At 46.9% G+C, this 27,754-nt stretch overlaps 1 pseudogene; it reads right to left on the reverse strand.

Annotated features, from left to right (window-relative positions):
* Nucleotides 1-4,114: 4,114 nt before the first annotated feature.
* The window catches only part of LOC119272280, a 100,191-nt pseudogene continuing 76,551 nt past the window's right edge, over nt 4,115-27,754 (reverse strand).

The raw sequence follows: 27,754 nt of genomic DNA on the forward strand, positions 1-27,754 counted from the left end.
CCTGCCCAGGGGGAACCTCCTTCCATCACATAGGAAAACACGCCCGGCGCCCTCCTCAGGCAGGGCTCGGGGGCTCTCCCCTGGAGGGCCACCGACCTAGCCAGGATCACGAGGGATGCGCTTGGGCACCACATGGAGGCGTGTTTCAAAGCACGTTTCCCTCAAGAAGGAGCAAGGCAAGGAGACCCAGACCCCCAGGAGTTCATCAGCAAGGCCATTCAGGAGTTACAGGAGTCAAGAGTCATGAAAGGCGGCCGCCGCCTACCAGCAGTGGCTCCCCATCCAGGCGAGGATGGTGGGCTGTGCGTCTGCTTCGACATACCAGGGCTCAACCGAGCCGCCTCTCTAGAGCGCCTCTGGCCCTCGCGAGTGGGGCGCTGCGGAGGCCCACCCCACAGCTACGTACGCATGCCTTACGGCTTGCCGAACGCGGCTGACATGTACCAGCGCCTCATGAGGGGCATCACAGAGGCATGAGAGGCCAGGCGTTCCGCAGCCCTGGCAGGGATGGAGATGGCCCGTGAGGAGCCGCCAACGCCTCCGGAGCCTCCCGAGGCCCCTGGGCCTGGGGGCTCGTGAGGATCGGCCCCCACAGCCCACCGAGCCTGCTCCTTCGTCCTCAACATCATCAGGTGACGTCTTTCAAGTTTTATTTCCAGCTGGGAGCGCCCCCCCAGGGCTGCATTATTCCCAGGCCACGTGGGTCCGTCCCTGCGGCGTGTATCCCTTTTTATTCCATGTTGTTAGCTTACCCTGTTGGGGGCGCCCCTCGGACTGCATGATCCCCAAGCCCCTCGGGCCAGGCCCAGCGGCATGTATCCCATTTGCGTTTATTTCCGATCATGCGTTAGACCCACCATGCTTGATTATTTGATGCCGGTCCACGGCACCCCTTCTTCTCCATGCCGACCACTTGCACGTTAAAGGGGGGTACCTGAGCATCGCGACTCAGGGCTCTTACTGGCTCTCCAGCCCTCACCCTCTGGCCTTGTCCATGGCATCGCGACCTGGCATACCAGCGACGGCTGAGACCAGCTCGAGGGCCGGGGCCCGAGGACGTAGAGTGCCGACATCTAACCAAATTTGCAGGGACACATCACAAGATAAGGCCCAGTGCCAGGCACAACCCGCCTAGAGGTAGGGCCCCGCGAGTCCCGCGCTGGCTCACGGGTGCCCAGATACACCTCGCCAGGCCCTACCGTGCCAGCCACGTGTCAGGGCGGGGATGTACATGCCCCGGGGCCTCCTCCCGGAGGGGGGGCCCCTCCCATGTACCAGTGGAAGCACCATGCTCCGCGCTGGCTGACGACACTGCCGAGGAGCGGCTATGCCCGTACACATACGATAGCGCTATGCTCCGTGCTGGTGATAAACAACTAAGGGTGGCCCCCGGGCCGCACCAACCTCAGGGAGCCCAGAGCTCAGTGTCTAGCCTCATCGTAACGCCTCCCCTCGGGAGTGCCGCGCGAGGGGGCTGGGCACGGGGGCTGCGCCTGGGTCACACCCAGACGCACGCTGCTCAGCCAGGTCCCCCCGGTCCTAGTTCGTCACGCGTCTCTCCCCGAGCGGAGCCAAGGTACAAAGGCCGTTTGAGCGTCAAGGGGGACTCCTGAGCATCGCGACTCAGGAGCCTAACTAGTCACGTAGCCCCTCACTCCGTGGCCCCGTCCTGGTTTCCGGTCGGGACCATCGCTGGGTGAGGCACGTGCGTGGCCGGGCCCTACAGACGTAGAACGGTAGATCCACCTGCTTCACACCTCCCTACTTGCTGTTCGCGCGCCAAGGGGGACTCCTGAGCATCACGGCTCAGGAGCCTAACTGGTCACGTAGCCCCTCACTCCGTGGCCACGTCCTGGTTTCCGGTCGGGACCATCGCTGGGTGAGGCACGCGCGCGGCCGGGCCCTGCAGACGTAGAACGGTAGATCCACCCGCATCACACCTCCCTACTTGCCGTTCATGCGCCAAGGGGGACTCCTGAGCATCGCGACTCAGGAGCCTAACTTGTCACGTGGCCCCTCACTCCTTCGCCCCGTCCTAGTTTCCGGTCGGGACCAACGCTGGGTGAGGCATGCGCGGGGCCAGGCTCTGCCAGCGTAGAACATAAGAAAGTAGGAAGGAAAGGCACAAATCTCAAGAAGTTCAAGAGCAAATATTACAGTCCACACTGTTATCTCGATACCAAACTCAAGTTTAAACGCCTCCCCAAGGCATGATACATGTGCAGGAATTAAAGGCAGGACAGGAGCCGCGACGGAGTCACTTGTCGGCGATGGAATAGCGCGGATTGGGTACGCCTCACGGAGCGGTGGGGTCAGCAGCGCCTTGCTTAGGCTTGGTGCTGAAGGCCCGGAACTTCCCCAACAGGGCCTCTGCGCAACCCTTCACGGCCTCGGCAGCGGCAGCGGCACACTCGCCGCTCACTGGCTCCAGCAGGCTGTCGAGGTTGACACCGGGATCGCGAAGGTAGATGTGGGTGAGGATCCGCGTCATTGCTGCAGAAGACAGGACACGCGCCTCGGCCTCGGCCACGGGGCCAAGGCCAAGGGCGACATCTTCAAGAGCGTGAACCAGGAAGGGAAGCAGCTTGGCGGGGATGTCCTCGGTGCTAGCCAGTGGGCTCTCCAGGCTGCTGTCGTAAACTCGGAGAAGGGAGGCACCAGGCCAGCAGCAATGGCACTTACGAAGAGCGGATAGAAGGTGCCCCCTTGACCCTCAGGGGTGGCGGAGCCGGCTTTAAACACCTTCGCCCCGCTGATGCACCGCGCCGTTGCCATCCGGCGCAACCGGGCAAGGCTCGCCTCCGACACGTTCGGCGGGTCCAGGGCAGACGAGTACCAAGCTACGGCCGGGGGCTGACGAGGCGCCATGGCTTCCTAGGTCACACGGTCGGAGTGGATCTAGAAATTTTGGAGGAAGGAGAGGCGCAGGAAAGGGGATCTGAGCAGCAACCGGGGAAAGCAAGAAAAAAAGCCTAGGTGGATGCCGCTCCTTTATCAACTCGCGCGGTTGCTAGGGCGCCCACGTCCAACCAACCGCCACGCGGCGCCCAAGGCCGCAGGCTATTAGGGCACGCGGCGCTTCGCTCTTGCCCTTCCGCCTCCCTGCACGGCCAAGTCCGGGCACGCCTTTGGCCCGGGGGCTACTGTCGGCGTTCTGGGAACGGGGGTCCCCAGACTTGCCTGCCTGCGGCCTGCGGCGTGGCTCAAAGGGGGGCCTAGCGCGGCCCATCTTCACCAACACAAACCCAAGACCCTCGCGAGGGGCCAAGCCTCGCGGGGCGGACGACGCGGAGCTTCCTCAGGCGCGGCCTCATCAGGCTGGCTCACGAGGAGGCGGAGAGATCAAGGCGGGGTACCTCACGAGGTGCCCGTGACGCAAGCCATGACGACCGGGGGTGCCAGCCCGCGCAGTGTCCTCCCTTCCTCTTTGGTGCAAAGGGGGCAAGCGCAGCCGCGGAGTACCGAGGCATCAGGCAAAGGTTGCCATTTCGGTGCAACGAGACCAAGACCAGGAGGACTACGAGATGGAGGTCACCGTGGAGCCCAAGACGGCGTCATCACCAGAGCTTTGCGCAGGCGAAGACTGCTTTTGTCAGGGTAGCTAGTACTAGCTCTCCCCCTTCAAATTAGCCCGCCATTGTTGGCTCCCTTCCCACTCGATATTTGGGAAGAGAACCAGGGCCTCTATAAATAGGACCAGCCACCCACAGAGCAAAGGGGGCAGAGAGAAAAGAGAGAGCTGAGCCGAGAGGGATCAAAGGATAGATAAGATCAGGTAGAGAGAGAGAGAGAAGGGTGACTGAGATCCTCCCAGCAGTTCATCGCCCCAGCCAAGAACAGACCCTCGGAGGTTGTTCTTCCTTGTATTGTTCATCATCATCAGCCCAAGAGGTAATCCACCACACCACACACTAGAGTAGGGTATTACACCACAATGGTGGCCCGAACTAGTATAAACCCTGTGTCTCTTGTGTTGTTCTTTCCTTAGTTTAGATCCTAGCAAGGCGGAGGGGTGCAGGAAGGTAGGAGGCGAAATCTCCACGCGCAACCCAGTGTTCGAACCTCAAGGGTCTGCCGGAACCCGAAATCCGACAAAATGCCCTGACTTTTTGCACTAGGAGCAGGTGTAATCTCTGGTAGGTTTTGATGAATATTTTGAACCGCCATAGTTGCTGGATCCTTTCTTCTGGAACTGGTTCTTCTTGTGAAGGCGCTGGAATCTTTTCGTGATTAATGTGAGATCTTTCCTGATCCTTTGTAGGTCATCTGAATCTTCTTCAACATTTCCTTCATAGGAAGAATCAGCCACAACCTTGAAAGCATGACTTTTGCGGTGACTTGAGCCGTAGAGATCTCTCTTTTCTTCTTCTTGTTCCTCGTGGGTGTTTAGCCTTTCCATGATATCAGTAGAGTCGAGAACTTTGAAATCATCTCGTTCCCTTATTATCAGAACTAGTGTGTCAAATGAGATGTCAATAGATCGGACCAGTTTCTGCACAACTTCGTGATCAGTGATATCTTTGGCACCGAGACCTTGCAACTCGTTTGCAATGTCACTCAAATGATCAAAAGTTTGCTGGCCGCTTTCATTTCTGATTCGCTTGAACCGATTGAACTTCGCCCAAAGAGTATCAATGTGAGCTTCTTTCTGAGTGGAAACACCCTCATTTATCTTTTTGAGAATTCCCCACAAGTCCTTTGCAGTTTCACACTAACGATAGCGAAGAAATTGAGAACAAGAGAGATGGCCACCAATTTCATTTTTAGCTTGAGCGTCCATCTAAATGAGTTTCTTCTCTGGTCAGTGGGGACCTGAGGCCCTTCAATCATGTATCTGTTCCGCACCACGTTCCACATATCATCATCAATAGCTCAGATATTCATCTTCTCCTTCGAGAAGGGATAGTCTGTCCCATCGAATATGGGAATCTTGAGGTGCAACTTGTAGCTCACTGAAGACATACTTAAACTCCTAGGTGGTTAGACCAAAATAAGAAGAGTCGAGGCGTACCTTGCCCTGATACCAATTGTAGGTATGAAGTATGTCTACCAGAGGGGGTGAATGGGAGTTCTAAAATTTCTTCGAAGATATCAAAACTCTCGGAACCCAGCAACGGAGCGAATGCAAACAGAGTACAATGAGCGAATGTTGTTAGGAATGTAGCATGTAATTTCAAAAAAATCCTATGCTCACGCAATATCTATCTAGGAGATGCATAGCAACGATAGGGGAGAGTGTGTCTACGTACCCTCGTAGACCGAAAGCGGAAGCATTTGACAACGTGGTTGATGTAGTCGTACACCTTCATGATCCGTCCTGATCAAGTACCGAACGTACGGCACCTCCGCGTTCAGCACACGTTCAGCTCGATGACGTCCTCGCCTTCTTGATCCAGCAAGCCAGGCGAAGTAGTAGATGAGTTCCGGCAGCAGGACGACGTGGTGACGTTGTTGGTGAAGAACAATCTCTGCAGGGCTTTGCTAAGCACTACAGAAACTATGACGGAGGATAAACTAGAGGGGACGGGGTTGTCGGCACACGGCTTGGTGATTCTTGATCTCTCTTGGGTGCTAGCCCTGCCCCTCTATTTATATGTTGAGCCCTGGGATCGAAACTTGGAGTAAAAGCCTCCTCAAAGTTGGTTTTGCCCGAAAGGCAAGAGTCCCACTCGGACTCCAGGACCAAACGCCACAATCCTTGGCGTCTGGCCCAGGGCCAGACGCCAGGGTCTCCGGCATTTGGCCATTGACCTCCGCAAAGCTATCTTTTGCACCGACCTATAGTCGCATGGGCCTGACCCCTTGGCCTAACCATATCATACAATCTATGAATCTTTACCTCCGAGCCATTTTGGAGCTCCTCGTCATGTCTGTGATCTCATCCGGGACTCCGAACAACATTCGGTCACCAACATACATAACTCATATAATATTATATCGTCAACGAACGTCTAAGCGTGCGGACCCTACGGGTTCGAGAACTATGTAGACATGACCGAGACACCTCTCTGGTCAATAACCAATAGCGGAACCTGGATGCCCATATTGGCTCCTACATATTCTACGAAGATCTTTATCAGTTAAACCGCATAACAACATACGTTGTTCCCTTTGTCATCGGTATGTTACTTGCCTGAGATTCGATCGTCGGTATCCTCATACCTACTTGAATCTCGTTACCAGTAAGTCTCTTTACTTGTTCCATAATGTGTCATCCCACTGAGGGAGTCCTGGACTAAGGGGTCCTCGGGCGCCCGGCCTGTTAGCCATGGGTCGGACTGTTGGGCTGTGAAGATACGAAGACCGAAGACTCTACCCGTGTCCGGATGGGGCTCTCCTTGGCGTGGAAGGCAAACTTGGCGACCAAATATGAACATTTTCCTTTTCTGTAACTGACTTTGTGTAACCCTAGATCCCTCCGATGCCTATATAAACCAGAGGGCTAACTCCATAGAGAATAATCATAATCATAGTCATACAGGCTAGACTTCTAGGGTGTAGCCATTATGATCTCGTGGTAGATCAACTCTTGTAATACTCATATTCATCAAGATCAATCAAGTAGGAAGTAGGGTATTACCTCCATAGAGAGGGCCAGAACCTGGGTAAACATTGTGTCCCCTGTCTCCTGTTACCATCGACCTTAGACACATAGTTCGGGACCCCCTACCCGAGATCCGCCGGTTTTGACACCGACATTGGTGCTTTCATTGAGAGTTCCACTGTGTCGTCGTCAAAAGGATTGATGGTTCGCCTTGTCGTCAAGGAAAATATCACCTCCGGAGGAGCCCTGGCCCCAGGCCAAACCCTTCGGCTGGGCGGCTTCATCATGACTGCCTGTTTGGCCCTCAAGCCAACGATGACCTCTCGAGTCATCGAAAATCGTCTCCGCGTTGATTCCGAATACGCTAAACGGATGGATCCGACAGAGTTATCATATTTAAACGAACTCCTAGATCGCATTGCCGCCTTGGGGGTCGCTACAGACTACGATCGGGTTGGGCTTAAACCCGACCAGAGACAAATTAAAACTCCGCCGATCACCCACCAGATAGCAGTAGTTGAGGAGCAAGACAACTCTTCCTCTATATTGAGGACGAACTATGTTCGGATCTCCGATCTCGAAGAGCCGGGCACCTACCGGCAGAAAGACACGCCTTGTGCTCCGAACATAGAATCAGACAATAAGCTCAAAAATCAGTTGATATCCCGGAGCCCGAACTGCTAAGTCCGGAAGGTCTTCAGACTCCGGATCCAAAATTGGGTCAAGGTTCGGATTTAAATCCACCCACCCACCCATACATAAGATCTCTCTTGAGCATACAACAGCAGTGTCAGGAAATGGTCCACCACATCCGGGCCAAATATCTCCTTGTCAAAAACAAGATTAAAGATTGCCGCGACAAAGACGCGATCTCAATGTTCCGCAACAATTGCATGGACAAAGGAATCCTCAACGCTATCAACCGCCATCGCATATTACACTTCGCTGACTTGGCAACTATCGTACATAAGTACATCGCAATGGAAAGCACCTGGAAAACTCAGGCAGCCCATTGGGAACCATCGGTTCCCACTCAACCCCTCATTCAGGCGAAAAGGGCGCACCCTCATGGCACGCCCGGACCAATAGTAAAGAAATATAAGCCCGTTAAGGGGCACGGAACCATTCTGGAAGGATGGCTCGATGGTCCATGAAAAATACACACAACACCGATAACATACCAACCCACAGCCTTAGAGCATGTTGGATACTCCGGCAAGTGGCCAAGAGCGGTGAGGATATCCTCACCAGGAATAGCCCAGAACAACACCCCCCAAAAGGTGATGACCTCAAAGTATTGACGGTCTTTGAGACATTCGCTTCAAACAATAGGCACAAAAGGGCACTCCGTGAACTCACCGAAGTCTGCAATATCGCAGCAAAAAACCCTTGGAACGACACGACTATAACTTTTAATGCCGGCAATGAGCCAAAATACAGGACAGTCTGAGCACCAGCCGCCTTGGTCCTCAGCCCAATCATTGACGGCTTTCAGCTCACCAAGGTTCTCATGGACGGCGGCAACGAACTAAACCTCATCTATGAGGATACACTCCACAAAGTGGGAATAGACATGAGCCGCGTCGAGCAAAGCAGCATGACCTTCCGAGGAATCATTCCCATTCGGGAGGCGCGGTGTACACTTGACATGTGCAGGAAAAATCACACTTGACGTGGTATTCGGCATGCCGAAGAATTATAGGTCCGAAGAGATAACCTTCCAAGTGGCCCCTTTCAACAGCGGATATCATGCCCTCTTGGGGCGAGATGCATTTACACACTTCCAAGTTGTACCTCATTATGGATTCATGAAGCTTAAGATGCCTGGGCCCAATGGCATAATCACTCTCGCCAGTGATCCGGACACAACACTCCGCGCCAAAAATAAAACCGCTTCTCTGGCCCTTGAGGCATTATCTAAAGCCCTCACGGCCGAAGAATTAATCGCACTACGCTCCACGGTGGACAGGGACGATGTGATCCTTGACAAACGACCCAAATCCACTTCCTTCAAACCGGCAGAAGAAATAGTCAAATTCTAAGTCCATCCAACGGACCCCAAGAAGACAGCATCTATTGGAGCACAACTAGACCCAAGGGTTGATGTCGCGCTGCGAGAGTTCCTGCGTGAGAACTGGGATATATTCGCCTGGCACCCTTCTGATATGCTAGGAATCACACGCAAGTTGGCTGAACACAGCCTCAATATATTGAGGCGATATAAACCGGTCAAGCAAACACTGCGGCGCTTTTCCAAACCGAAATGTCAAGCTATGGGGAGGAGCTAGCCAAGCCAATCGAGGCCGGATTCATTAGAGAAATAAAACACCCGGACTGGCAGGCAAACTTGGTGATGGTACCAAAGAAGGACAAATCCTGGCACCTGTGCGTCGATTTCAAAGACCTCAATAAGGCTTGCCCCAAGGATCCCTTGCCCCTCCCCCGCATCGACCAGATCATTGATGCTACCGCAGGACACGACTCATTGTGCTTCCTCAGCGCATATTCCGGATACCATCAAATTAAAATGAAGGAGTCCGATCAAGCCGCAACAACACTCATTACCCCATATGGGCCATTCTGCTTCAACACCATGCCCTTCGGGCTCAAAAACACCAGCGCCACCTAGCAACACATGATTCAAACATACCTGGAGAAACAGATCGGCAAGACAGTTGAAGCATATGTGGACGATGTCGTCATCAAAACTAGGCACATCGAAACACTCATAGACAATTTACGCCTCACATTCGACAACCTCCGTGTGTATGACATCAAGCTCAATCCAGAAAAGTGCGTTTTTGGCGTCCCCGTGGGAAAACTGTTGGGCTTCATCGTTTCCAGTAGAGGAATTGAAGCAAATCCAGCCAAAATCCGAGCTTTGTCACAATTGGCTATGCCAACGGACCTTAAAAAGGTCCAAAAACACAGCGGTTGTGAGGCAGCTTTGAGCCGCTTTATCTCCAGATTGGGAGAAAAGGCATTACCACTCTATCGCCTTCTGCAGTGCACCGATCACTTCGAGTGGACGGATGCGGCAATGGCCGGACTGGAAGAAATAAAAACCCTTCTAGCAAGCAACCCAATCCTCGCCGCGCCCAACATCGGCAAACCCATGTTATTATACATATCGACAACACACCAGGTGGTGAGCGCCGTGCTCATCGTTGAGCGAGAGCAGGACGGACACAAATTTCCGCTTCAGAAGCCGGTATACTATCTATCCACTATCCTCACACCATGCAAATCCCGGTACCCTCATTATCAAAAGATAGCATATGCGGTCTTCATGGCATCCCGAAAGCTATGACACTACTTCCAGGAGTGTTAGATCACGGTGGCCTCTGAAGTACCACTCAATGACATAATAAACAACCGCAATGCCACGAGCCGGATTGCCAAATGGGCCATTGAGCTCCTTCCATTTGACATAGCATACAAACCGCGTCGAGACATTAAATCCCAAGTACTGGCTGACTTCGTCGCTGAATTGACAGAGGTCGAATTCCCTAAAGAGTACGGCACATATTCCAACTGGGTTATGTATTTTGATTGTTCCAAAATGCTGGCAGGGCTAGGAGCGGGCGTCGTTTTAACGTCCCCCACTGGAGACGGCATCTAGTACGTACTCCAAATTTTATACACAGACTCCAACAATGCTGCCGAATACGAGGCCTTATTACATGGTCTTAGGATGGCTGTCTCCATGGGCATACAACGCCTGGAAGTGCGCGGGGACTCAAACCTGGCAATATCTCAAATAAATGGAGACTTCGATGCCAAAGATCCGAAGATGGTGGCTTATCGTAATGCCGTCCTAAAAATGTCGGCCCGGTTCGAGGGGCTCGAGTTTCATCACGTGGCCCGAGAAAGTAATCAAGCGGCGGACATCCTTGCTCGCATTGGCGCCAAGCGCGACCCCATCCCACCTAACATCTTTCTGGAAACTCTTTTTAAGCCATCCGTGGTGTGGCGAGGGGAGAGCGGAACATGATACGTCTCCAACGTATTTTTGATTGTTCCATGCTATTATATTATCTGTTTTGGATGTTTATGGGCTTTTTTATACACTTTTATATTATTTTTGGGACTAACCTATTAACCGGAGGCCCAACCCAAATTGTTGTTTTCTTGCCTATTTCAGTGTTTCGAAGAAAAGGAATATCAAATGGAGTCCAAACGGAATGAAACCTTCGGGAGAGTTATTTTTGGAACGGAAGCAATCCAGGAGACTTGGAGTAGACGTCGGGGAAGCTTCGAGGTGGCCATGAGGCAGGGAGGCGCGCCTGCCCCCTGGGCGCGCCCCCCAACCTAGTGGGCCCCTCGTGGCTCCCCTGGCCGACTTCTTTCGCCTATATATGTCCATATACCCTAAAAACATCAGGGAGCAGAATAGATCGGGAGTTCCGCCGCCAGAAGCCTCTGTAGCCACCAAAAACCAATCTAGACCCGTTCGGGCATACTACCGTGGGGGGAATCCCTCTCCGGTGGCCATCCTCATCATCCCGGCGCTCTCCATGACGAGGAGGGAGTAGTTCACCCTCGAGGCTGAGGGCATGTACCGGTAGCTATGTGTTTGATCTTTCTCTCTCTCTCGTGTTCTTGAGGTGGTATGATCTTGATGTATCGCGAGCTTTGCTATTATAGTTGGATCTTATGATGTTTCTCCCCCTCTACTCTCTTGTGATGAATTGAGTTTTCCCTTTGAAGTTATCTTATCGGATTGAGTCTTTAAGGATTTGAGAACACTTGATGTATGTCTTGCATGTGCTTATCTATGGTGACAATGGGATATCACGTGATCCACTTGATGTATGTTTTGGTGATCAACTTGCGAGTTCCGTGACCTCGTGAACTTATGCATAGGGGTTGGCACACGTTTTTGTCTTGACTCTCCGGTAGAAACTTTGGGGCACTCTTTGAAGTACTTTGTGTTGGTTTGAATACATGAATATGAGATTGTGTGATGCATATCATATAATCATACCCACGGATACTTGAGGTGACATTGCAGTATCTAGATGACATTAGGGTTTTGGTTGATTTGCGTCTTAAGGTGTTATTTTACTACGAACTCTAGGGTTGTTTGTGACACTTATAGGAATAGCCCAACGGATTGATCGGAAAGAATAACTTTGAGGTGGTTTCGTACCCTACAATAATCTCTTCGTTTGTTCTCCGCTATTAGTGACTTTGGAGTGACTCTTTGTTGCATGTTGAGGGATAGTTATATGATCCAATTATGTTATTATTGTTGATAGGACTTGCACTACTGAAAGTATGAACCCTAGGCCTTGTTTCCTAGCATTGCAATACCGTTTACGCTCACTTTTACCACTTGCTACCTTGCTGTTTTTATATTTTCAGATTACAAAAACCTTTATCTACTATCCATATTGGACTTGTATCACCATCTCTTCGCCAAACTAGTGCACCTATACAATTTACCATTGTATTGGGTGTGTCGGGGACACAAGAGACTCTTTGTTATTTGGTTGCAGGGTTGTTTGAGAGAGAGCATCTTCATCCTACGCCTCCCACGGATTGATAAACTCTTAGGTCATCCACTTGAGGGAAATTTGCTACTGTCCTACAAACCTCTGCACTTGGAGGCCCAGCAACGTCTACATGAAGAAGGTTGTGTAGTAGACATCAAGCTCTTTTCTGGCGCCGTTGCCGGGGAGGTTAGCACTTGAAGTTATATCTTTAGATCTTGCAATCAAATCTTTTTGTTTCTTGTTTTAGCACTAGTTAATTTATAAAAGAAAACTACAAAAAAATGGAATTGAGGTTGCTTCATATGCTTCATCTTTTTAATGTCTTTCGTGAGAATGATGGAAAGGAAAATTGTGCTCAAATGCTAGAAGAAGAAGTCTATAAAATATTTGGCACTAAATCTTTGAATAATGAGCATGATTGCAATGTTGTTAGTATGAACTCCTTGAATATCCATAGTACTAATGATGATTGCACTAGTCATGATGAAAATGTCTCTTATAAGCATGTCAACTATTGTGGAATATATAGAGCCTACAAGTACACACCAATTAGGGAAAATAGATTTTGCAAGAGGCATAAGTATTTGGAAACTAAATGGTTGCAAGAAAGGCTAGATGTTTGTGCTGAAAATTTAAAATTTCTTCACCATAGTTGTGAACTTTGCAATGAACATGGTCATTTAAATCTCAAATGCAAATTGTTTCATGATCGTATCGTGTCCAAAAATTGTGATGATTTGATTTCCCTTGCACATCATAATGAACTTAGTTTTCTTTTGGGTTATGAAGAAATGAAACGTATAACTAAGCATATTCCAGAATATAACCTTGAGAAATTCCTCGATATTGATCTAGAAGACATTTTTATGTATTGTGCGGTGAATTGCATTGAAAATCCTTATATTGCCAATTACATAAAGAAAAGAAAACAAATAGAAGATGAAGAGAATACTAATGAAAGGGAAGATACTTCCCAATATCCTCCTATTATTTCTTATGATGAATCAAGTAATGAGGAGGAGCCTCCTATTCAACCAATCTCATTAATAAGGAGCTCCGAGAAGAGGATAAAACCCACACATGATGTGAAGAAGAAAAAGAAAAGACGGAGAAGCAAAGGTAAAAATGTATCCCTCCCAAATAATGTTGCTCCTATTACTCATTGTGATGATGATAATTGTTATACTATTGGTGCTATCCATACTATTAATGATGAGAGTGATTGTGCTTATGATATGAAAAGGCCCAAGCTTGGGGATGCTATGTTTGATGAGAATGACAAGTTTGAGAATATATTTGCTGCAATTAATTTTTGTCCCAAGCTTGGGGATGCTATGTTTAATGAAGATGATATTTTTAGTCTCCCAAGTTTTGGTATGCAAATTTATTGTGATGATAGCATGCCTCCTACTTATGATGATTATATTGATGAAAGAGGGTTTGTAAGAGTGTCAACTTTAGGAAGTAATGATCCCACTATTTTGGACGGTGTTGAATCTTATTGTGACAATTATGAAAGTGGATTTGGAGAGGTCATGACTTTATTTAGTAATGATTCCACTATCTTGGAAGAGGTTTCAATTGATTATGATGAGAACAAAGTTGCTACTTATGATGATTATTGTGATGATACTTATGCTATAAAAAATATAGATGATTATATTTATAAAGCTTGTCATGATTATGATTACCCTTTTTCTAAACATTACTCCTTTAATGTGGAAACAATTTATAGTATTCGAGTTTCTTATGATACTCCCACTATTCCGAATGAGAAGAATTTTGCTTATGTGGAGAGTAGTAAATTTTCTATGCTTATATATCATGAAAAGAATGTTGTATGTGATGGTTATATTGTTGAATTCATTCATTATGCTACTGAAAATTATTATGAGGGAGGAATATATGCTTGTAGGAATTGCAATAATATCAAGTTTCCTCTCTATGTGCTTAAAGTTTTAAAGTTATGCTTGTTTTGCCTTCCTATGCTAGTTGATTATTGTTCTCATAAGTTTTTTGATCACAAAATCCATATGCATAGGAAGAGGGTTAGACTTAAATGTTCTAGTCATATTCTTCATGATGTTCTCTTTATATTTCAATTATTATCTTTTATGTGAGCATCATTGAAATCATCATGCCTAGCTAGGGGCATTAAACGATAGCGCTTGTTGGGAGGCAACCCAACTTTATTTTTGTTCCTTGATTTTTTCTCCTTTTTAGCAATAATTTCCCTAGACTCTGTTATGATAGAGTTTTTATGTTTTAATTAGTGTTTGTGCCAAGTAGAACCGTTGGGAAGACTTGGGGAAAGTCTTGTTGATCTTGCTGTAAAAAACAGAAACTTTAGCGCTCACGAGAATTGCTGCCATTTTTTATTGGAGATTTATATTTAGTTAATTATTTTTTAATATGATTAATAGATAAATTCCTCACGTCCACCAATTTATTTTAGAATTTTTGGGGTTCCAGAAATTTGCGTTAGTTACATATTACTACAGACTATTCTGTTTTTGGCAGATTCTGTTTTTCATGTGTTGTTTGCTTATTTTGATGAATCTATGGATAGTAAAAGAGTTTATAAACCATAGAGAAGTTGGAATACAGTAGGTTTAACACCAATATAAATAAAGAATGAGTTCATTACAGTACCTTGAAGTGGTGCTTTTTTCTTCTTTCCTTAAGCCTAAGCTTGGGGATGCCCAAGGCACCCCAAGGTAATATTCAAGGACAACCAAGATCCTAAGCTTGGGGATGCCCCGGATGGCATCTCCTCTTTCGTCTTCGTTCATCGGTAACTTTACTTGGAGCTATATTTTTATTCGCCACATGATATGTGTTTTGCTTGGAGCGTCATTTTATTTTATTTTGTTTTGCTTGCTGTTTGAATAAAATACCAACATCTTAAATTCTTAAATGTTAGAGAGTCTTCACATAGTTGCATAATTATTCGACTACTCGTTGATCTTCACTTATATCTTTTGGAGTAGTTTGTCATTTGCTCTAGTGATTCACTTATATCTTTTTAGAGCACGGTAGTGGTTTTATTTTGAAGAAATTGTTGAAATCTCATGCTTCACTTATATTATTTTGAGAGTCTTTAGAACAGCATGGTAATTCACTTTGGCTATAAATTTTAAATGCTAAGAGGAGTTGGATGCTTGATAGATGGTTTTGAGATATAAAGGTGGTAATATTAGAGGTGTGCTAGTTGAGTAATTGTGAAATTGATGAATACTTGTGTTGAAGTTGGCAAGTCCCGTAGCATGCACGTATGATAAACGCTATGTGACAAATTTGAAGCATGGGGTGTTCTTTGATTGCTTTCCTTATGAGTGGCGGTCGGGGACGAGCGATGGTCTTTTCCTACCAATCTATCCCCCTAGGAGCATGCGCGTAGTGCTTGGTTTTGATGACTTGTATATTTTTGCAATAAGTATGTGAGTTCTTTATGACTAATGTTGAGTCCATGGATTATATGCACTCTCACCCTTCCACCATTGCTAGCCTCTTCGGTACCGTGCATTGCCCTTTCTCACCTTGAGAGTTGGTGCAAACTTCGTCGGTGCATGCAAACCCCATGATATGATACGCTCTATCACACATAAGACTCCTTATATCTTCCTCAAAACAGCCACCAGACCTACATATTATGACATTTCCATAGCCATTCCAAGATATATTGCCATGCAACTTTCCACCGTTCCATCTATTATGACACGCATCATCATTGTCATATTGCTTTGCATGATCATGTAGTTGACATCGTATTTGTGGCAAAGCCACCGTTCATAATTTTTTTCATACATGTCACTCTTGATTCATCACAATCCCGGTACACCACCGGAGGCATTCACATAGAGTCATATTTTGTTCTAAGTATCGAGTTGTAATTCTTGAGTTGTAAGAAAATAGAAGTGTGATGATCATCATTAGAGCATTGTCCCATGTGAGGAAAGGATGATGGAGACTATGATTCCCCCACAAGTCGGGATGAGACTCCAGACGAAAAAAAAAGAAAAGAGGCCAAAAGAAAAAAAGGCCCAAATAAAAAAAGAAAATAATAATAAATAAAAGAGAGAAAAAGAGAGAAGGGACAATGTTACTATCCTTTTTCCACACTTGTGCTTCAAAGTAGCACCATGATCTTCATGATAGAGAGTCTTTTATTTTGTCACTTTCATATACTAGTGGGAATTTTTTTATTATAGAACTTGGCTTGTATATTCCAATGATGGGTTTCCTCAAATGCCCTAGGTCTTCGTGAGCAAGCAAGTTGGATGCACACCCACTTAGTTTCTTTGATGAGCTCTCATATATTTATAGCTCTAGTGCATCCGTTGCATGGCAATCCCTACTCCTTGCATTGACATCAATTGGTGGGCATCTACATAACCCATTGATTATCCGCGTCAATGTGAGACTTTCTCCCTTTTTTCTTCTCACACAACCTCAATCATCATATTCTATTCCACCCATAGTGTTATGTCCATGGCTCGCACTCATATATTGCGTAAAAGTTGAAAGAGTTTGAAAAGGCTAAGTATGAAACAATTGCTTGGCTTGACATCGGGGTTGTGCATGATGAGAGCATTTTGTGTGACGAAAATGAAGCATGGCCAAACTATATGACTTTGTAGGGATAAGTTTTCTTTGGCTATGGTATTTTGATAAGACATAATTGCTTGATTAGCATACTTGGAGTATTACTATTTTTATGTCAACAATAAACTTTTATCTTGAATCTTGCGGATCTGAACATTCATGCCACAATAGAGAGAAATACATTGAAGAATATTCTAGAAAGCATTCCACATCAAAAATTCTATTTTTATCATTTACCTACTCGAGGACGAGCAAGAATTAAGCTTGGGGATGCTGATACGTCTCCAGCGTATCTATAATTTTTGATTGGTCCATGCTATTATATTATCTATTTTGGATGTTTATGGGCTTTTTATACACTTTTATATTATTTTTGGGACTAACCTATTAAGCGGATGCCCGGCCCAAATTGTTGTTTTCTTGCCTATTTCAGTGTTTCGAAGAAAAGGAATATCAAATGGAGTCTAAACGGAATGAAACCTTCGGGAGAGTTATTTTTGGAACGGAAGCAATCCAGGAGACTTGGAGTAGATGTCAGGGAAGCTTCGAGGTGCCCACGAGACAAGGAGGTGCGCCTGCCCCCCTGGGCGCGCCAACCACCCTCATGGGCCCCTCGTGGCTCCCTTGACCGACTTCTTTCGCCTATATATGTCCATATACCCTAAAAACATCGGGAAGCGGAATGGATCGGGAGTTCCGCCGCCAGAAGCCTCCGTAGCCACCGAAAACCAATCTTGACCCATTCTGGCACCCTGCCGGAGGGGGGAATCCCTCTCCGGTGGCCATCTTCATCATCCCGGCGCTCTCCATGACGAGGAGGGAGTAGTTCACCCTCGGGGCTGAGGGTATGTACCAGTAGCTATGTGTTTGATCTCTCTCTCTCTCTCGTGTTCTTGAGGTGGTACGATCTTGATGTATCGCGAGCTTTGCTATTATAGTTGGATCTTATGATGTTTCTCGCCCTCTACTCTCTTGTGATGAATTGAGTTTTCCCTTTGAAGTTATCTTATCGGACTGAGTCTTTAAGGATTTGAGAACACTTGATGTATGTCTTGCATGTGCTTATCTATGGTGACAATGGGATATCACGTGATCCACTTGATGTCTGTTTTGGTGATCAACTTGCGAGTTCTGTGACCTTGTGAACTTATGCATAGGGGTTGGCACACGTTTTCGTCTTGACTCTCCGGTAGAAACTTTGGGGCACTCTTTGAAGTACTTTGTGTTGGTTTGAATAGATGAATATGAGATTGTGTCATGCACATCGTATAATCATACCCATGGATACTTCAGGTGACATTGGAGTATTTAGGTGACATTAGGGTTTTGGTTGATTTGCGTCTTAAGGTGTTATTTTACTACGAACTCTAGGGCTGTTTGTGACACTTATAGGAATAGCCGAATGGATTGATTAGAAAGAATAACTTTGAGGTGGTTTCGTACCCTACAATAATCTCTTCGTTTGTTCTCCGCTATTAGTGACTTTGGAGTGACTCTTTGTTGCAAGTTGAGGGATAGTTATATGATCCAATTATGTTATTATTGTTGAGAGGACTTGCACTAGTGAAAGTATGAACCCTAGGCCTTGTTTCCTAGCATTGCAATACCATTTACGCTCACTTTTACCACTTGGTACCTTGTTGTTTTTATATTTTCAGATTACAAAAACCTTTATCTACTATCCATATTGCACTTGTATCACCATCTCTTCACCAAACTAGTGCACCTATACAATTTACCATTGTATTGGGTGTGTTGGGGACACAAGAGACTCTTTGTTATTTGGTTGCAGGGTTGTTTGAGATAGAGCATATTCATCCTACGTCTCCCATGGATTGATAAACCTTAGGTCATCCACTTGAGGGAAATTTGCTACTGTTTTACAAACCTCTGCACTTGGAGGCCCAACAACATCTACAAGAAGAAGATTGTGTAGTAGACATCACAACACCAGTCCGGATCCGAACACAACCCCAAATTCCGAACACATCGATGTCATCGGGGGCTTAGCCACCGAAATAACACCGTCGACCCATCTCATTATGGCAGTCATTGCCCCATGGACCGAACCCTTCTTGGCCTACCTTTATAGGAAGGAACTCCCTGAGGATCAGAATGAGGCCCGCCGCATTGTCTGATGTTTGAAGGCCTATAAGGTTCACGAAGGAGAGCTCTACAAGAAAAGCGCTGCCGGAGTCCTTCAAAGATGTATCTCCGAGGAAGAGGGGTGGCGGCTCCAGGCTGAAATTCATGCCGATCTCAGCGGGCACCACGCCGCAGCTCGGGCCCTTGTTAGCAAGGCCTTCCATACAGGTTTTTATTGGTCGGCGGCCTGAGCAGATGCACAGGACCTTGTCCAATGTTGCGTCGGATGCCAACTCTTCGCCAACCAAAGCCATATGCCGCCCACCGCCTTACAAACAATCCCCATCACTTGGCCTTTCGCGGTCTGGGGGATCGATATGGTAGGACCCCTTAAAATAGGAAGCCATAAGAAAAAGTGTCTGCTGGTAATGGTGGATAAATTCACCAAGTGGATAGAGGCCAAACCAGTTAAAACGGCCGAGTCTGGACCGGTGATAGAATTCATATCCAGTGTTGTACATTGTTATGGTGTTCCACACAGCATCATCACCGATAACAGCTCCAATTTCATAGTCGATGAGGTGAAAACCTGGTGCGCTAATCTGGGCATCAAACTCGATTACGCCTCTATCTATCATCCGCAAACAAACAGTCAAGTCGAATGAGCCAATGGTCTTATTATGAGCGGCATCAAGCCTAGACTAGTGCGGTCTTGGAAAGAATCAGACAAGCACTGGGTTGAGGAGCTCGACTCCGTACTCTGGGGGATGTGGACCATGCCCAATTGTACTACCAGATATACACCTTTCTTCATGGTGTACGGCGCAGAGGCAGTGTTACCCCGCGACATTATTCATGACTCACCTCGAGTGCGCGTGTATGAAGAGAGAGAGGCCGAGCTTGATCCACAAGACAGCTTAGATGCTCTGGAGGAAGAGCGCGATGTTGCAATAGCCCATTCCCATTTTATCAAAAGCAGGCTCGCGGGTATTAAAGCAGAGAAGTGCGGGCCAAGACTTACAATGTTGGCGAACTCGTTCTACGCCTGTCGGAGACGAAAAAGGACAAACTCAAGCCCAAGTGGGAGGGTCCCTTCATCATTGACAAAGTTCTCACCAGAGGAGCATACCGCCTGCGCGATGTGTCAGACAATCGCTTAGAGCCGAACTCCTGGAACGCAACCAGACTCCGACGATTCTATGCCTAGCGCCGAACTCTGTGTTCGTCTCCTTCCCCCTGTTGTTTTCATTATTTTTTCTCTCTTTTTGTTTTTTCTCTTTAGCCTTAAAGCTTTCGTGCGGCTAGACCATGCACCCCTGACGCATACATCTTCAAATATGTACGTCCATTATACTTGGAGGCTTCTTGGACAGAAGCTTGCTATTTTCCGAGCATCAAGCTCATCACATATGCGTTTTTCCATATGTACCTTTTCTTTGCCATTATATGCATCAATATGACTTAAGTTTTGGCCAAGCTGGGTTGCCTGTCTCCTGTTCTTATGCCCTACATTCCCGTTAATTCGGCTAGGGAATAAAGGGAGCACCTCTGCGATTGTTACTGTTGGGTCATCCAGATGTGTACCTCAGACTAGGTGAAGCCGAAAGCTAGCGTTCTTAAGGGAATATTCGGTCAATGAATTAAAGATGTTTCTGCATTCACTCCATTGTGAACCCCCAGAAGTTACATATATTGCGATTTTTAAATCACAGTTCGGACATGTACATTACACGCAAGCACACCCAGGGAAAGGAACCCTTAACGGAACTATTCTCTCTGAAAGATGTTTCTTACAATCATAATTTAATATAACATAACTAGTCAGATACAACTTGTCTTTTCAAGCAACTATGACCCCTACGGCTTGTTTCCACGCATACCCCGGTCTATTCTACCGCTCAGGTATTCAGAAACACTCCGCACGTTCGAGTCCAGAGGTCGAAGCGAAAAGGTCTGCCATGACAATCGTTTTACAATTCAGCTAGAGTTACATACGCCAAGGAAGGTACATAGTCATTTGGACTCAAAAATTTCCTCCTCTATACCGTCCAGCAGGCTGTCTAACTTACAATCCTGCTGGGAATACTTGGCAGCTATTTCTACTTGGTCATATACCAAATTAACGGGAACTTCTTTTCCATCTGACCCTAGAGGTCTGACCCAAGCCATATGATTCGGATCAAGCTTGGTATACCGCATTTTCACCATGGCTCAGGCTTCCCGTGCACCTTCCTGGTAGGCCTATATCTTCCACAATCGAAAGCACCACCGCGCTCCCTTGAACAGTTGTATAAGCTCCTCCATCTTCCCTGGAGGGGAGGCGGATGTCCATAAGGCCTTGGCAACACTTCGCATCGCCTACAAGCCTGCTCGTGCACTTGCGACAGCTCTTGTAGCAGATCGCCCGAGAATCCGAACATCTCTTCGGGACGACTGGTCAGCATACCTGCAGACAATAATTCGGTCGGTCCCCTCCACCTCCGAGTTACTTGAAGGTATGTTCAACCACATACTGAATATGCCGCCTCACAGCCTTTTATTCTCCTTTACGGAGTCAACCAGTTGGGCACGTATACCTTTTAGTTCCTCACCCAGTCGGGTATTCCAATCCTGGAGCTTGTTTTTCTCCATCACGACTTTTGTTAGCACACGCTCGCCCGTGGCTAGCAGTTTTTTGGCTTCTCGTTCTCCACCTTGAGCAGCTTTCAGTTGTTCTTGCAATTGATCTAGTGATCCTAATAAGAGGTGAACAACTGTCTTAGCATTATGGGTATACCATTATGTTTCCTTGATGGAGGGGAACATTACCAGGAGATGCCTTCTTGGATTTCTCCAGTTCGGCATTGGCAGCAGTTAGCTGTGTCTGACACTTTTCTAGCTCTTGGGCTAGCAGGTCGTTCTTCTCCGTAAGAACTTGCTTATACAACGATACTTAAATCAGTTGTACCAACTGCTTCAAGTCTCGAGGGCTACTGGCATATGGTTATCATATGCGGACAAAGTAAACTTACCCGCACATCTTTTAAATGCTGCTTTGTGGCTCTGTTAAGCCCATCTCGAGCAGCTCGGATCTATGCGTCAACTGAGCTAAAGGCGTTAAACGAATCTTCTGAAAAGCCGGGGTCTTGTAAAACGGCCCTTCGACGCCGATGATTCATGGCACTCTCCACTTTCGAGTTGGTGATGGATACATCATATGAATCCTTGGCTGGAGGACAATCAGGTGTTACCCCAGTATCAGCCCTCGTCTTTACGGCAGGATCTGGATCTTGGCTGCGGGAACTATGACTGGCCGGACCCCCGGACATAGTCCGGCACACTCTTTTCCCAATACAGGACAAACAGAAAGGTCACAGCTGGATGTGACTGCCAAGGTGCATATTTGCAAATCCATACCTCTTTGATGAAGGCTCGGTCGTGTCTTCGTTTGCCTTCCTCTTCGAAGGCTTGCACGGCGTAGGGGCCGCTCTCTTTGGAGATGACCCTGGGGCAGCATGGCGCGCCGAACGCCTCCCCTTTTAAGCACAGGACAGTGCAGTGGGTGAGGCGAAATAATAGAACTCTTTTGGATGAGATGTCTCATGATTACTTACGTGTGAAGTAGGGAGAACACCGGGATAATCTGCGGTGATAGCCACTTCTATGCCATCATAGCTCGCCTAGTAAAACACCCCGTCCTCGAGAACCACAAATATATCCAGATCCTCTTCAAATCCGGGGTCAAGGTCCCGATTGTGGCCCTCGGGCTGCGGGGTGGGGCTGTGAAGCCCTTCCAAAATCTTTCGCCATTGCTGTCATAAATGGACGGATTAACACTCATTGAAAGTACCTCAGGGAGTGGAGTAAGTAAGGACGGAGGAGTTGGGGCTTACCCACCTAGGAGGATTGTACATGGAAAATCCGTCTTTGTGTTTGATACGCAGAAATTTCTCTTCCTCCCCTTTGAACAGTTCAGCCAATATTTTGGCCAAAGCGGCGGGGGGTATCCGGACCCTTCCGGCCGCAGCGGGAGGTGTCATCTTCCCCATTGTAGTGCCACTTGGGGAGACCTCTGTATTGAAGTGGTTGAACCCCCCTGTACTATGGAATTCGCCATTACTTTGACTATTGATAATCCAGATTGAGCGAGCGTCCTTATCTTGCTCATGAGTTGACGAACTTCCGCACTATCTTCCTCCTTGAGGCTCCGAGGGCGCCAGTTGTGGTGTTTCTTCAAAGGAGAGCTTGTGAACTCAAGAATACCCCTCCGAACTGGGTCTGGAAGTGCGACGTCCTCGATATAGAACCATTCAGAGGGCCATTCTTCGGATGCCTTCCTTGGTGTGCCGGACAAATATCCGGTCTCACCGATGCGCCATATTTCGGCTCCGCCCACTTCAAATACTGACCCCCCGTGGTTGCACGGGACAAGACAAAATAACTTTCTCCACAATTCAAAGTGGGCCTCACAACCCAAGAACAGCTCACAAAGAGCAACGTAGCCCGCGATATGTAGGATGGAGGTAGGAGTTAAGTACATCTCCAATGTATCTATAATTTTTGATTGTTCCATGCTATTATATATTCTGTTTTGGATGTTAATGGGCTTTATTTTACACTTTTATATTATTTTTGGGACTAACCTATTAACCGGAGGCCCAGCCCAAATTGATGTTTTTTGCCTATTTCAGTGTTTCGTAGAAAATGATTATCAAATGGAGTCCAAATGGAATGAAACCTTCGGGAGCGTGATTTTTGGAACAAACGTGATCCGGGGGACTTGGAGTAGACATCAAGAAACAATCGAGGAGGCCACGAGGAAGGGGGCGCGCCTACCCCCCTGGGCGCGCCCTCCACCCTCGTGGGCCCCTCGTTACTCCACCGACCTACTTCTTCCTCCTATATATATCTACGTACCCCGCAAACATCCAGGAGCACCACGAAAACCAAATTCCACCGCCTCAACCTTCTGTACCCAAGAGATCCCATCTTGGGGCCTTTCCCGGAGCTCCGCCGGAGGGGGCATTGATCACGGAGGGCCTCTACATCAACTCCATGGCCCCTCCAATGATGTGTGAGTAGTTTACTTCAGACCTTCGGGTCCATAGCTAGTAGCTAGATGGCTTCTTCTCTCTCTTTGGATCTCAATACAAAGTTCTCCTCGATTCTCTTGGAGATCTATTCGATGTAATCTTCTTTTGTGGTTTGTTTGTCCAGATCCGATGAATTGTGGGTTTATGATCAATTTATCTATGAACAATATTTGAATCTTCTCTGAATTCTTTTATGTATGATTGGTTTATCTTTGCAAGTCTCTTCGAATTATCAGTTTGGTTTGGCCTACTAGATTGATCTTTCTTGCAATGGGAGAAGTGCTTAGCTTTGGGTTCAATCTTGCGGTGCTCGATCCCAGTGACAGAAAGGGAAACGACATGTATTGTATTGTTGCCGTCGAGGATAAAAAGATGGGGTTTATATAATATTGCATGAGTTTATCCCTCTACATCATGTCATCTTGCTTAAGGCGTTACTCTGTTCTTATGAACTTAATACTCTAGATGCATGCTGGATAGCAGTCGATGTGTGGAGTAATAGTAGTAGATGCAGGCAGGAGTCGGTCTACTTGTCACGGACGTGATGCCTATATATATGATCATGCCTAGATATTCTCATAATTATTCGCTTTTCTATCAATTGATCGAAAGTAATTTGTTCACCCACCGTAATACTTATGCTATCTTGAGAGAAGCCACTAGTGAAACCTATGGCCCCCAGGTCGATTTTCCATCATACAAGTTTCCCATCTATTTTATTTTGCAATCTTTACTTTCAATCTACATCATAAAAATACCAAAATTATTTATCTTATTATTATTATCTCTATTAGATCTCACTCTTGCAAGTGGCCGTGAAGGGATTGACAACCCCTTTATCGCGTTGGTTGTGAGGTTCTTATTTGTTTGTGTAGGTACGAGGTGACTCGCCCGTGGTCTCCTACTGTATTGATACCTTGCTTCTCAAAAACTGAGGGAAATACTTACGCTGCTTTGCTGCATCACCCTTTCCTCTTCAAGGGAAAACCAAGGTAGTGCTCAAGAGGTAGCAAGTTGGAGGCTGTATTACTGCAGAAGCCCTCGGAGGGACGGGTGAATTGGAAACCCGACACCTCTTAGCAGATAAGAGACGAAGCACACTTGTTCCCCCTAGATGGATTGGGGAAATTTTCAGCCTGAACCCTGCCATTGAAGGAGGTCAATCCAGCTCGAACAGGGACTAGGTCTGCGGGGGGAAGGAATCCCTGTGTTTGCAGCTTCACCGGCTGACTATGGGATACGGAACACCTCTCCCATTCGCCTTTTTCGGGATCACGGGGGCGGGATGAAGAGCTAGGAGCGTCAGCCATATTGGAGCAGACTTTCCTAGCGTGCTCAAAGGATTTTTCCGTGTGGTGCTGAATGGATCTGAGATCCGATCTCTTTAAATAGACACTCCTCCTTGCATGGCTGGGGTGTTATGCATAAAAATGCCCTGACCTCTCGCCTTCGCTCAACACGTGGAAATTGAAGTTGTTGATAGACAGAAGTTGAGGGGTACGACATTAAATGGGAGGTCGAGTACATCACTTTGAAGTCATCGGAGGAAGAACCCGCCTTGCAATGCTGGAGACAATCTATGCGCCCGACACCTTGTCATTGAAGTCTGGTTCGGAGGCTACTGAGGGAGTCCTGGACTAAGGGGTCCTCGGGCGTCCGGCCTGTCAGCCAGGGGCCGGACTGTTGGGCTGTGAAGATACAAAGACCGAAGACTCTACCCGTGTCCGGATGGGGCTCTCCTTAGCGTGGAAGGCAAGCTTGGAGACCAAATATGAAGATTTCCCTTTTCTGTAACCGACTTTGTGTAACCCTAGATCGCTCCGGTGCCTATATAAACTGGAGGGCTAAGTCCATAGAGAATAATCATAATCATAGTCATACAGGCTAGACTTCTAGGGTTTAGCCATTACGATCTCGTGGTAGATCAACTCTTGTAATACTCATATTCATCAAGATCAATCAAGAAGGAAGTAGGGTATTACCTCCATAGAGAGGGCCTAAACCTGGGTAAACATTGTGTCCCCTGTCTCCTGCTACCATCGACCTTAGACGCACAGTTCGGGACCCTCTACCCGAGATCTGCCGGTATTTACACCGACACCCGCAACTAACTCATTAGTCACATTGCTTGCAAGGCTTTATAGTGATGGTCATTACCGAGAGGGCCCCGAGATACCTCTCCGATACACGGAGTGACAAATCCTAATCTCGATCTATGCCAACTCAACAAACACCACCGGAGACACCTATAGAGCATCTTTATAATCACCCAGTCATGTTTTAACGTTCATAGATAGACTTGAACATAAACCCACAATTCTTCTGATCTCGACAAACACACCGCAAAAGAAGATTACATCGAATAGATCTCCAAGAGAATCAAGGAGAACTTTGTATTGAGATCCGAAGAGAGATAAGAAGCCATCTAGCTACTAGCTATGGACCCGAAGGTCTGAAGTAAACTACTCACACATCACCGGAGAGGCCATGGATTTGATGTAGAGGCCCTCCGTGATCAATGCCCCCTCCGACGGAGCTCCGAAAAAGGCCCCAAGATGGGATCTCTTGCGTACAGAAGGTTGCGGCGGTGGAATTAGGTTCTCGTGGTGCTCTTGAATGTTCTCAGGGTACGTAGATATATATAGGAGGAAGAAGTAGGTCGGTGGAGCAATGAGGGGCCCACGAGGCTGGAGGGCGTGCCTAGGGGGGTGGGTGCACCCCCCCCCCGCCTCGTGGCCTCCTCGATTGTTTCTTGACGTCCACTCCAAGTCTCCTGGATCACGTTTGTTCCAAAAATAACATTCCCGAAGGTTTCATTCCATTTGGACTCCGTTTGATATTCCTTTTCGGTGAAACACTAAAATAGGCAAAAAAAATAGCAATTTGGGCTGGGCCTCTGGTTAATAGGTTAGTCCCAAAAATAATATAAAAGTGTAAAATAAAGCCCATTAACATCCAAAACAGATAATATAATAGCATGGAACAATCAAAAATTATAGATACGTTGGAGACGTATCACTAGTTCAATCTCGTTACCAGCAAGTCTCTTTACTCGTTCCGTAATGCATCATCCCGCAACTAACTCATTAGTCACATTGCTTGCAAGGCTTTATAGTGATGATCATTACCGAGAGGGCCCAGAGATATCTCTCTGCTACATGGAGTGACAAATCCTAATCCAACTCAACAAACACCATCGGAGACACCTGTAGAGCATCTTTATAATCACCCAATTACGTTGTGACGTTTGATAGCACACTAAGTGTTCATCCGGTATTCGGGAGTTGCATAATCTCATAGTCATAGGAACATGTATAAGTCATGAAGAAAGCAATAGCAATAAACTAAACGATCATTATGCTAAGCTAACGGATGGGTCTTGTCCATCACATCATTCTCCTAATGATGTGATCCCGTTCATCAAATGACAACACATGTCTATGGTCAGGAAACTTAACCATCTTTTATTAACGAGCTAGTCTAGTAGAGGCATACTAGGGACACTTTGTTTTGTCTATGTATTCACACATGTATCAAGTTTCCGGTTAATACAATTCTAGCATGAATAATAAACGTTTATCATGATATAAGGAAATATAAATAAAAACTTTATTATTGCCTCTAGGGCATATTTCCTTTAGTCTCCCACTTGCACTAGAGTCAATAATCTAGTTCACATCGCCATGTGATTTAACACCAATAGTTCATATCACCATGTGATTAGTTCACATCGCCATGTGACTAATACCCAAAGGGTTTTACTAGAGTCAATAATCTAGTTCACATTGCTATGTGATTAACACCCAAAGAGTACTAAGGTCTAATCATGTTTTGCTTGTGAGAGAAGTATAGTCAACGGTTTTGTTACATTCAGAGCCGTATGTATTTTGCAAACATTCTATGTCTACAATGCTCATGGAGCTACTCTAGCTAATTGCTCCCACTTTCAA

Source organism: Triticum dicoccoides, chromosome 3A, assembly GCF_002162155.2.
Source record: "Triticum dicoccoides isolate Atlit2015 ecotype Zavitan chromosome 3A, WEW_v2.0, whole genome shotgun sequence".
In the NCBI taxonomy this organism is placed as follows: Eukaryota; Viridiplantae; Streptophyta; class Magnoliopsida; order Poales; family Poaceae; genus Triticum; species Triticum dicoccoides.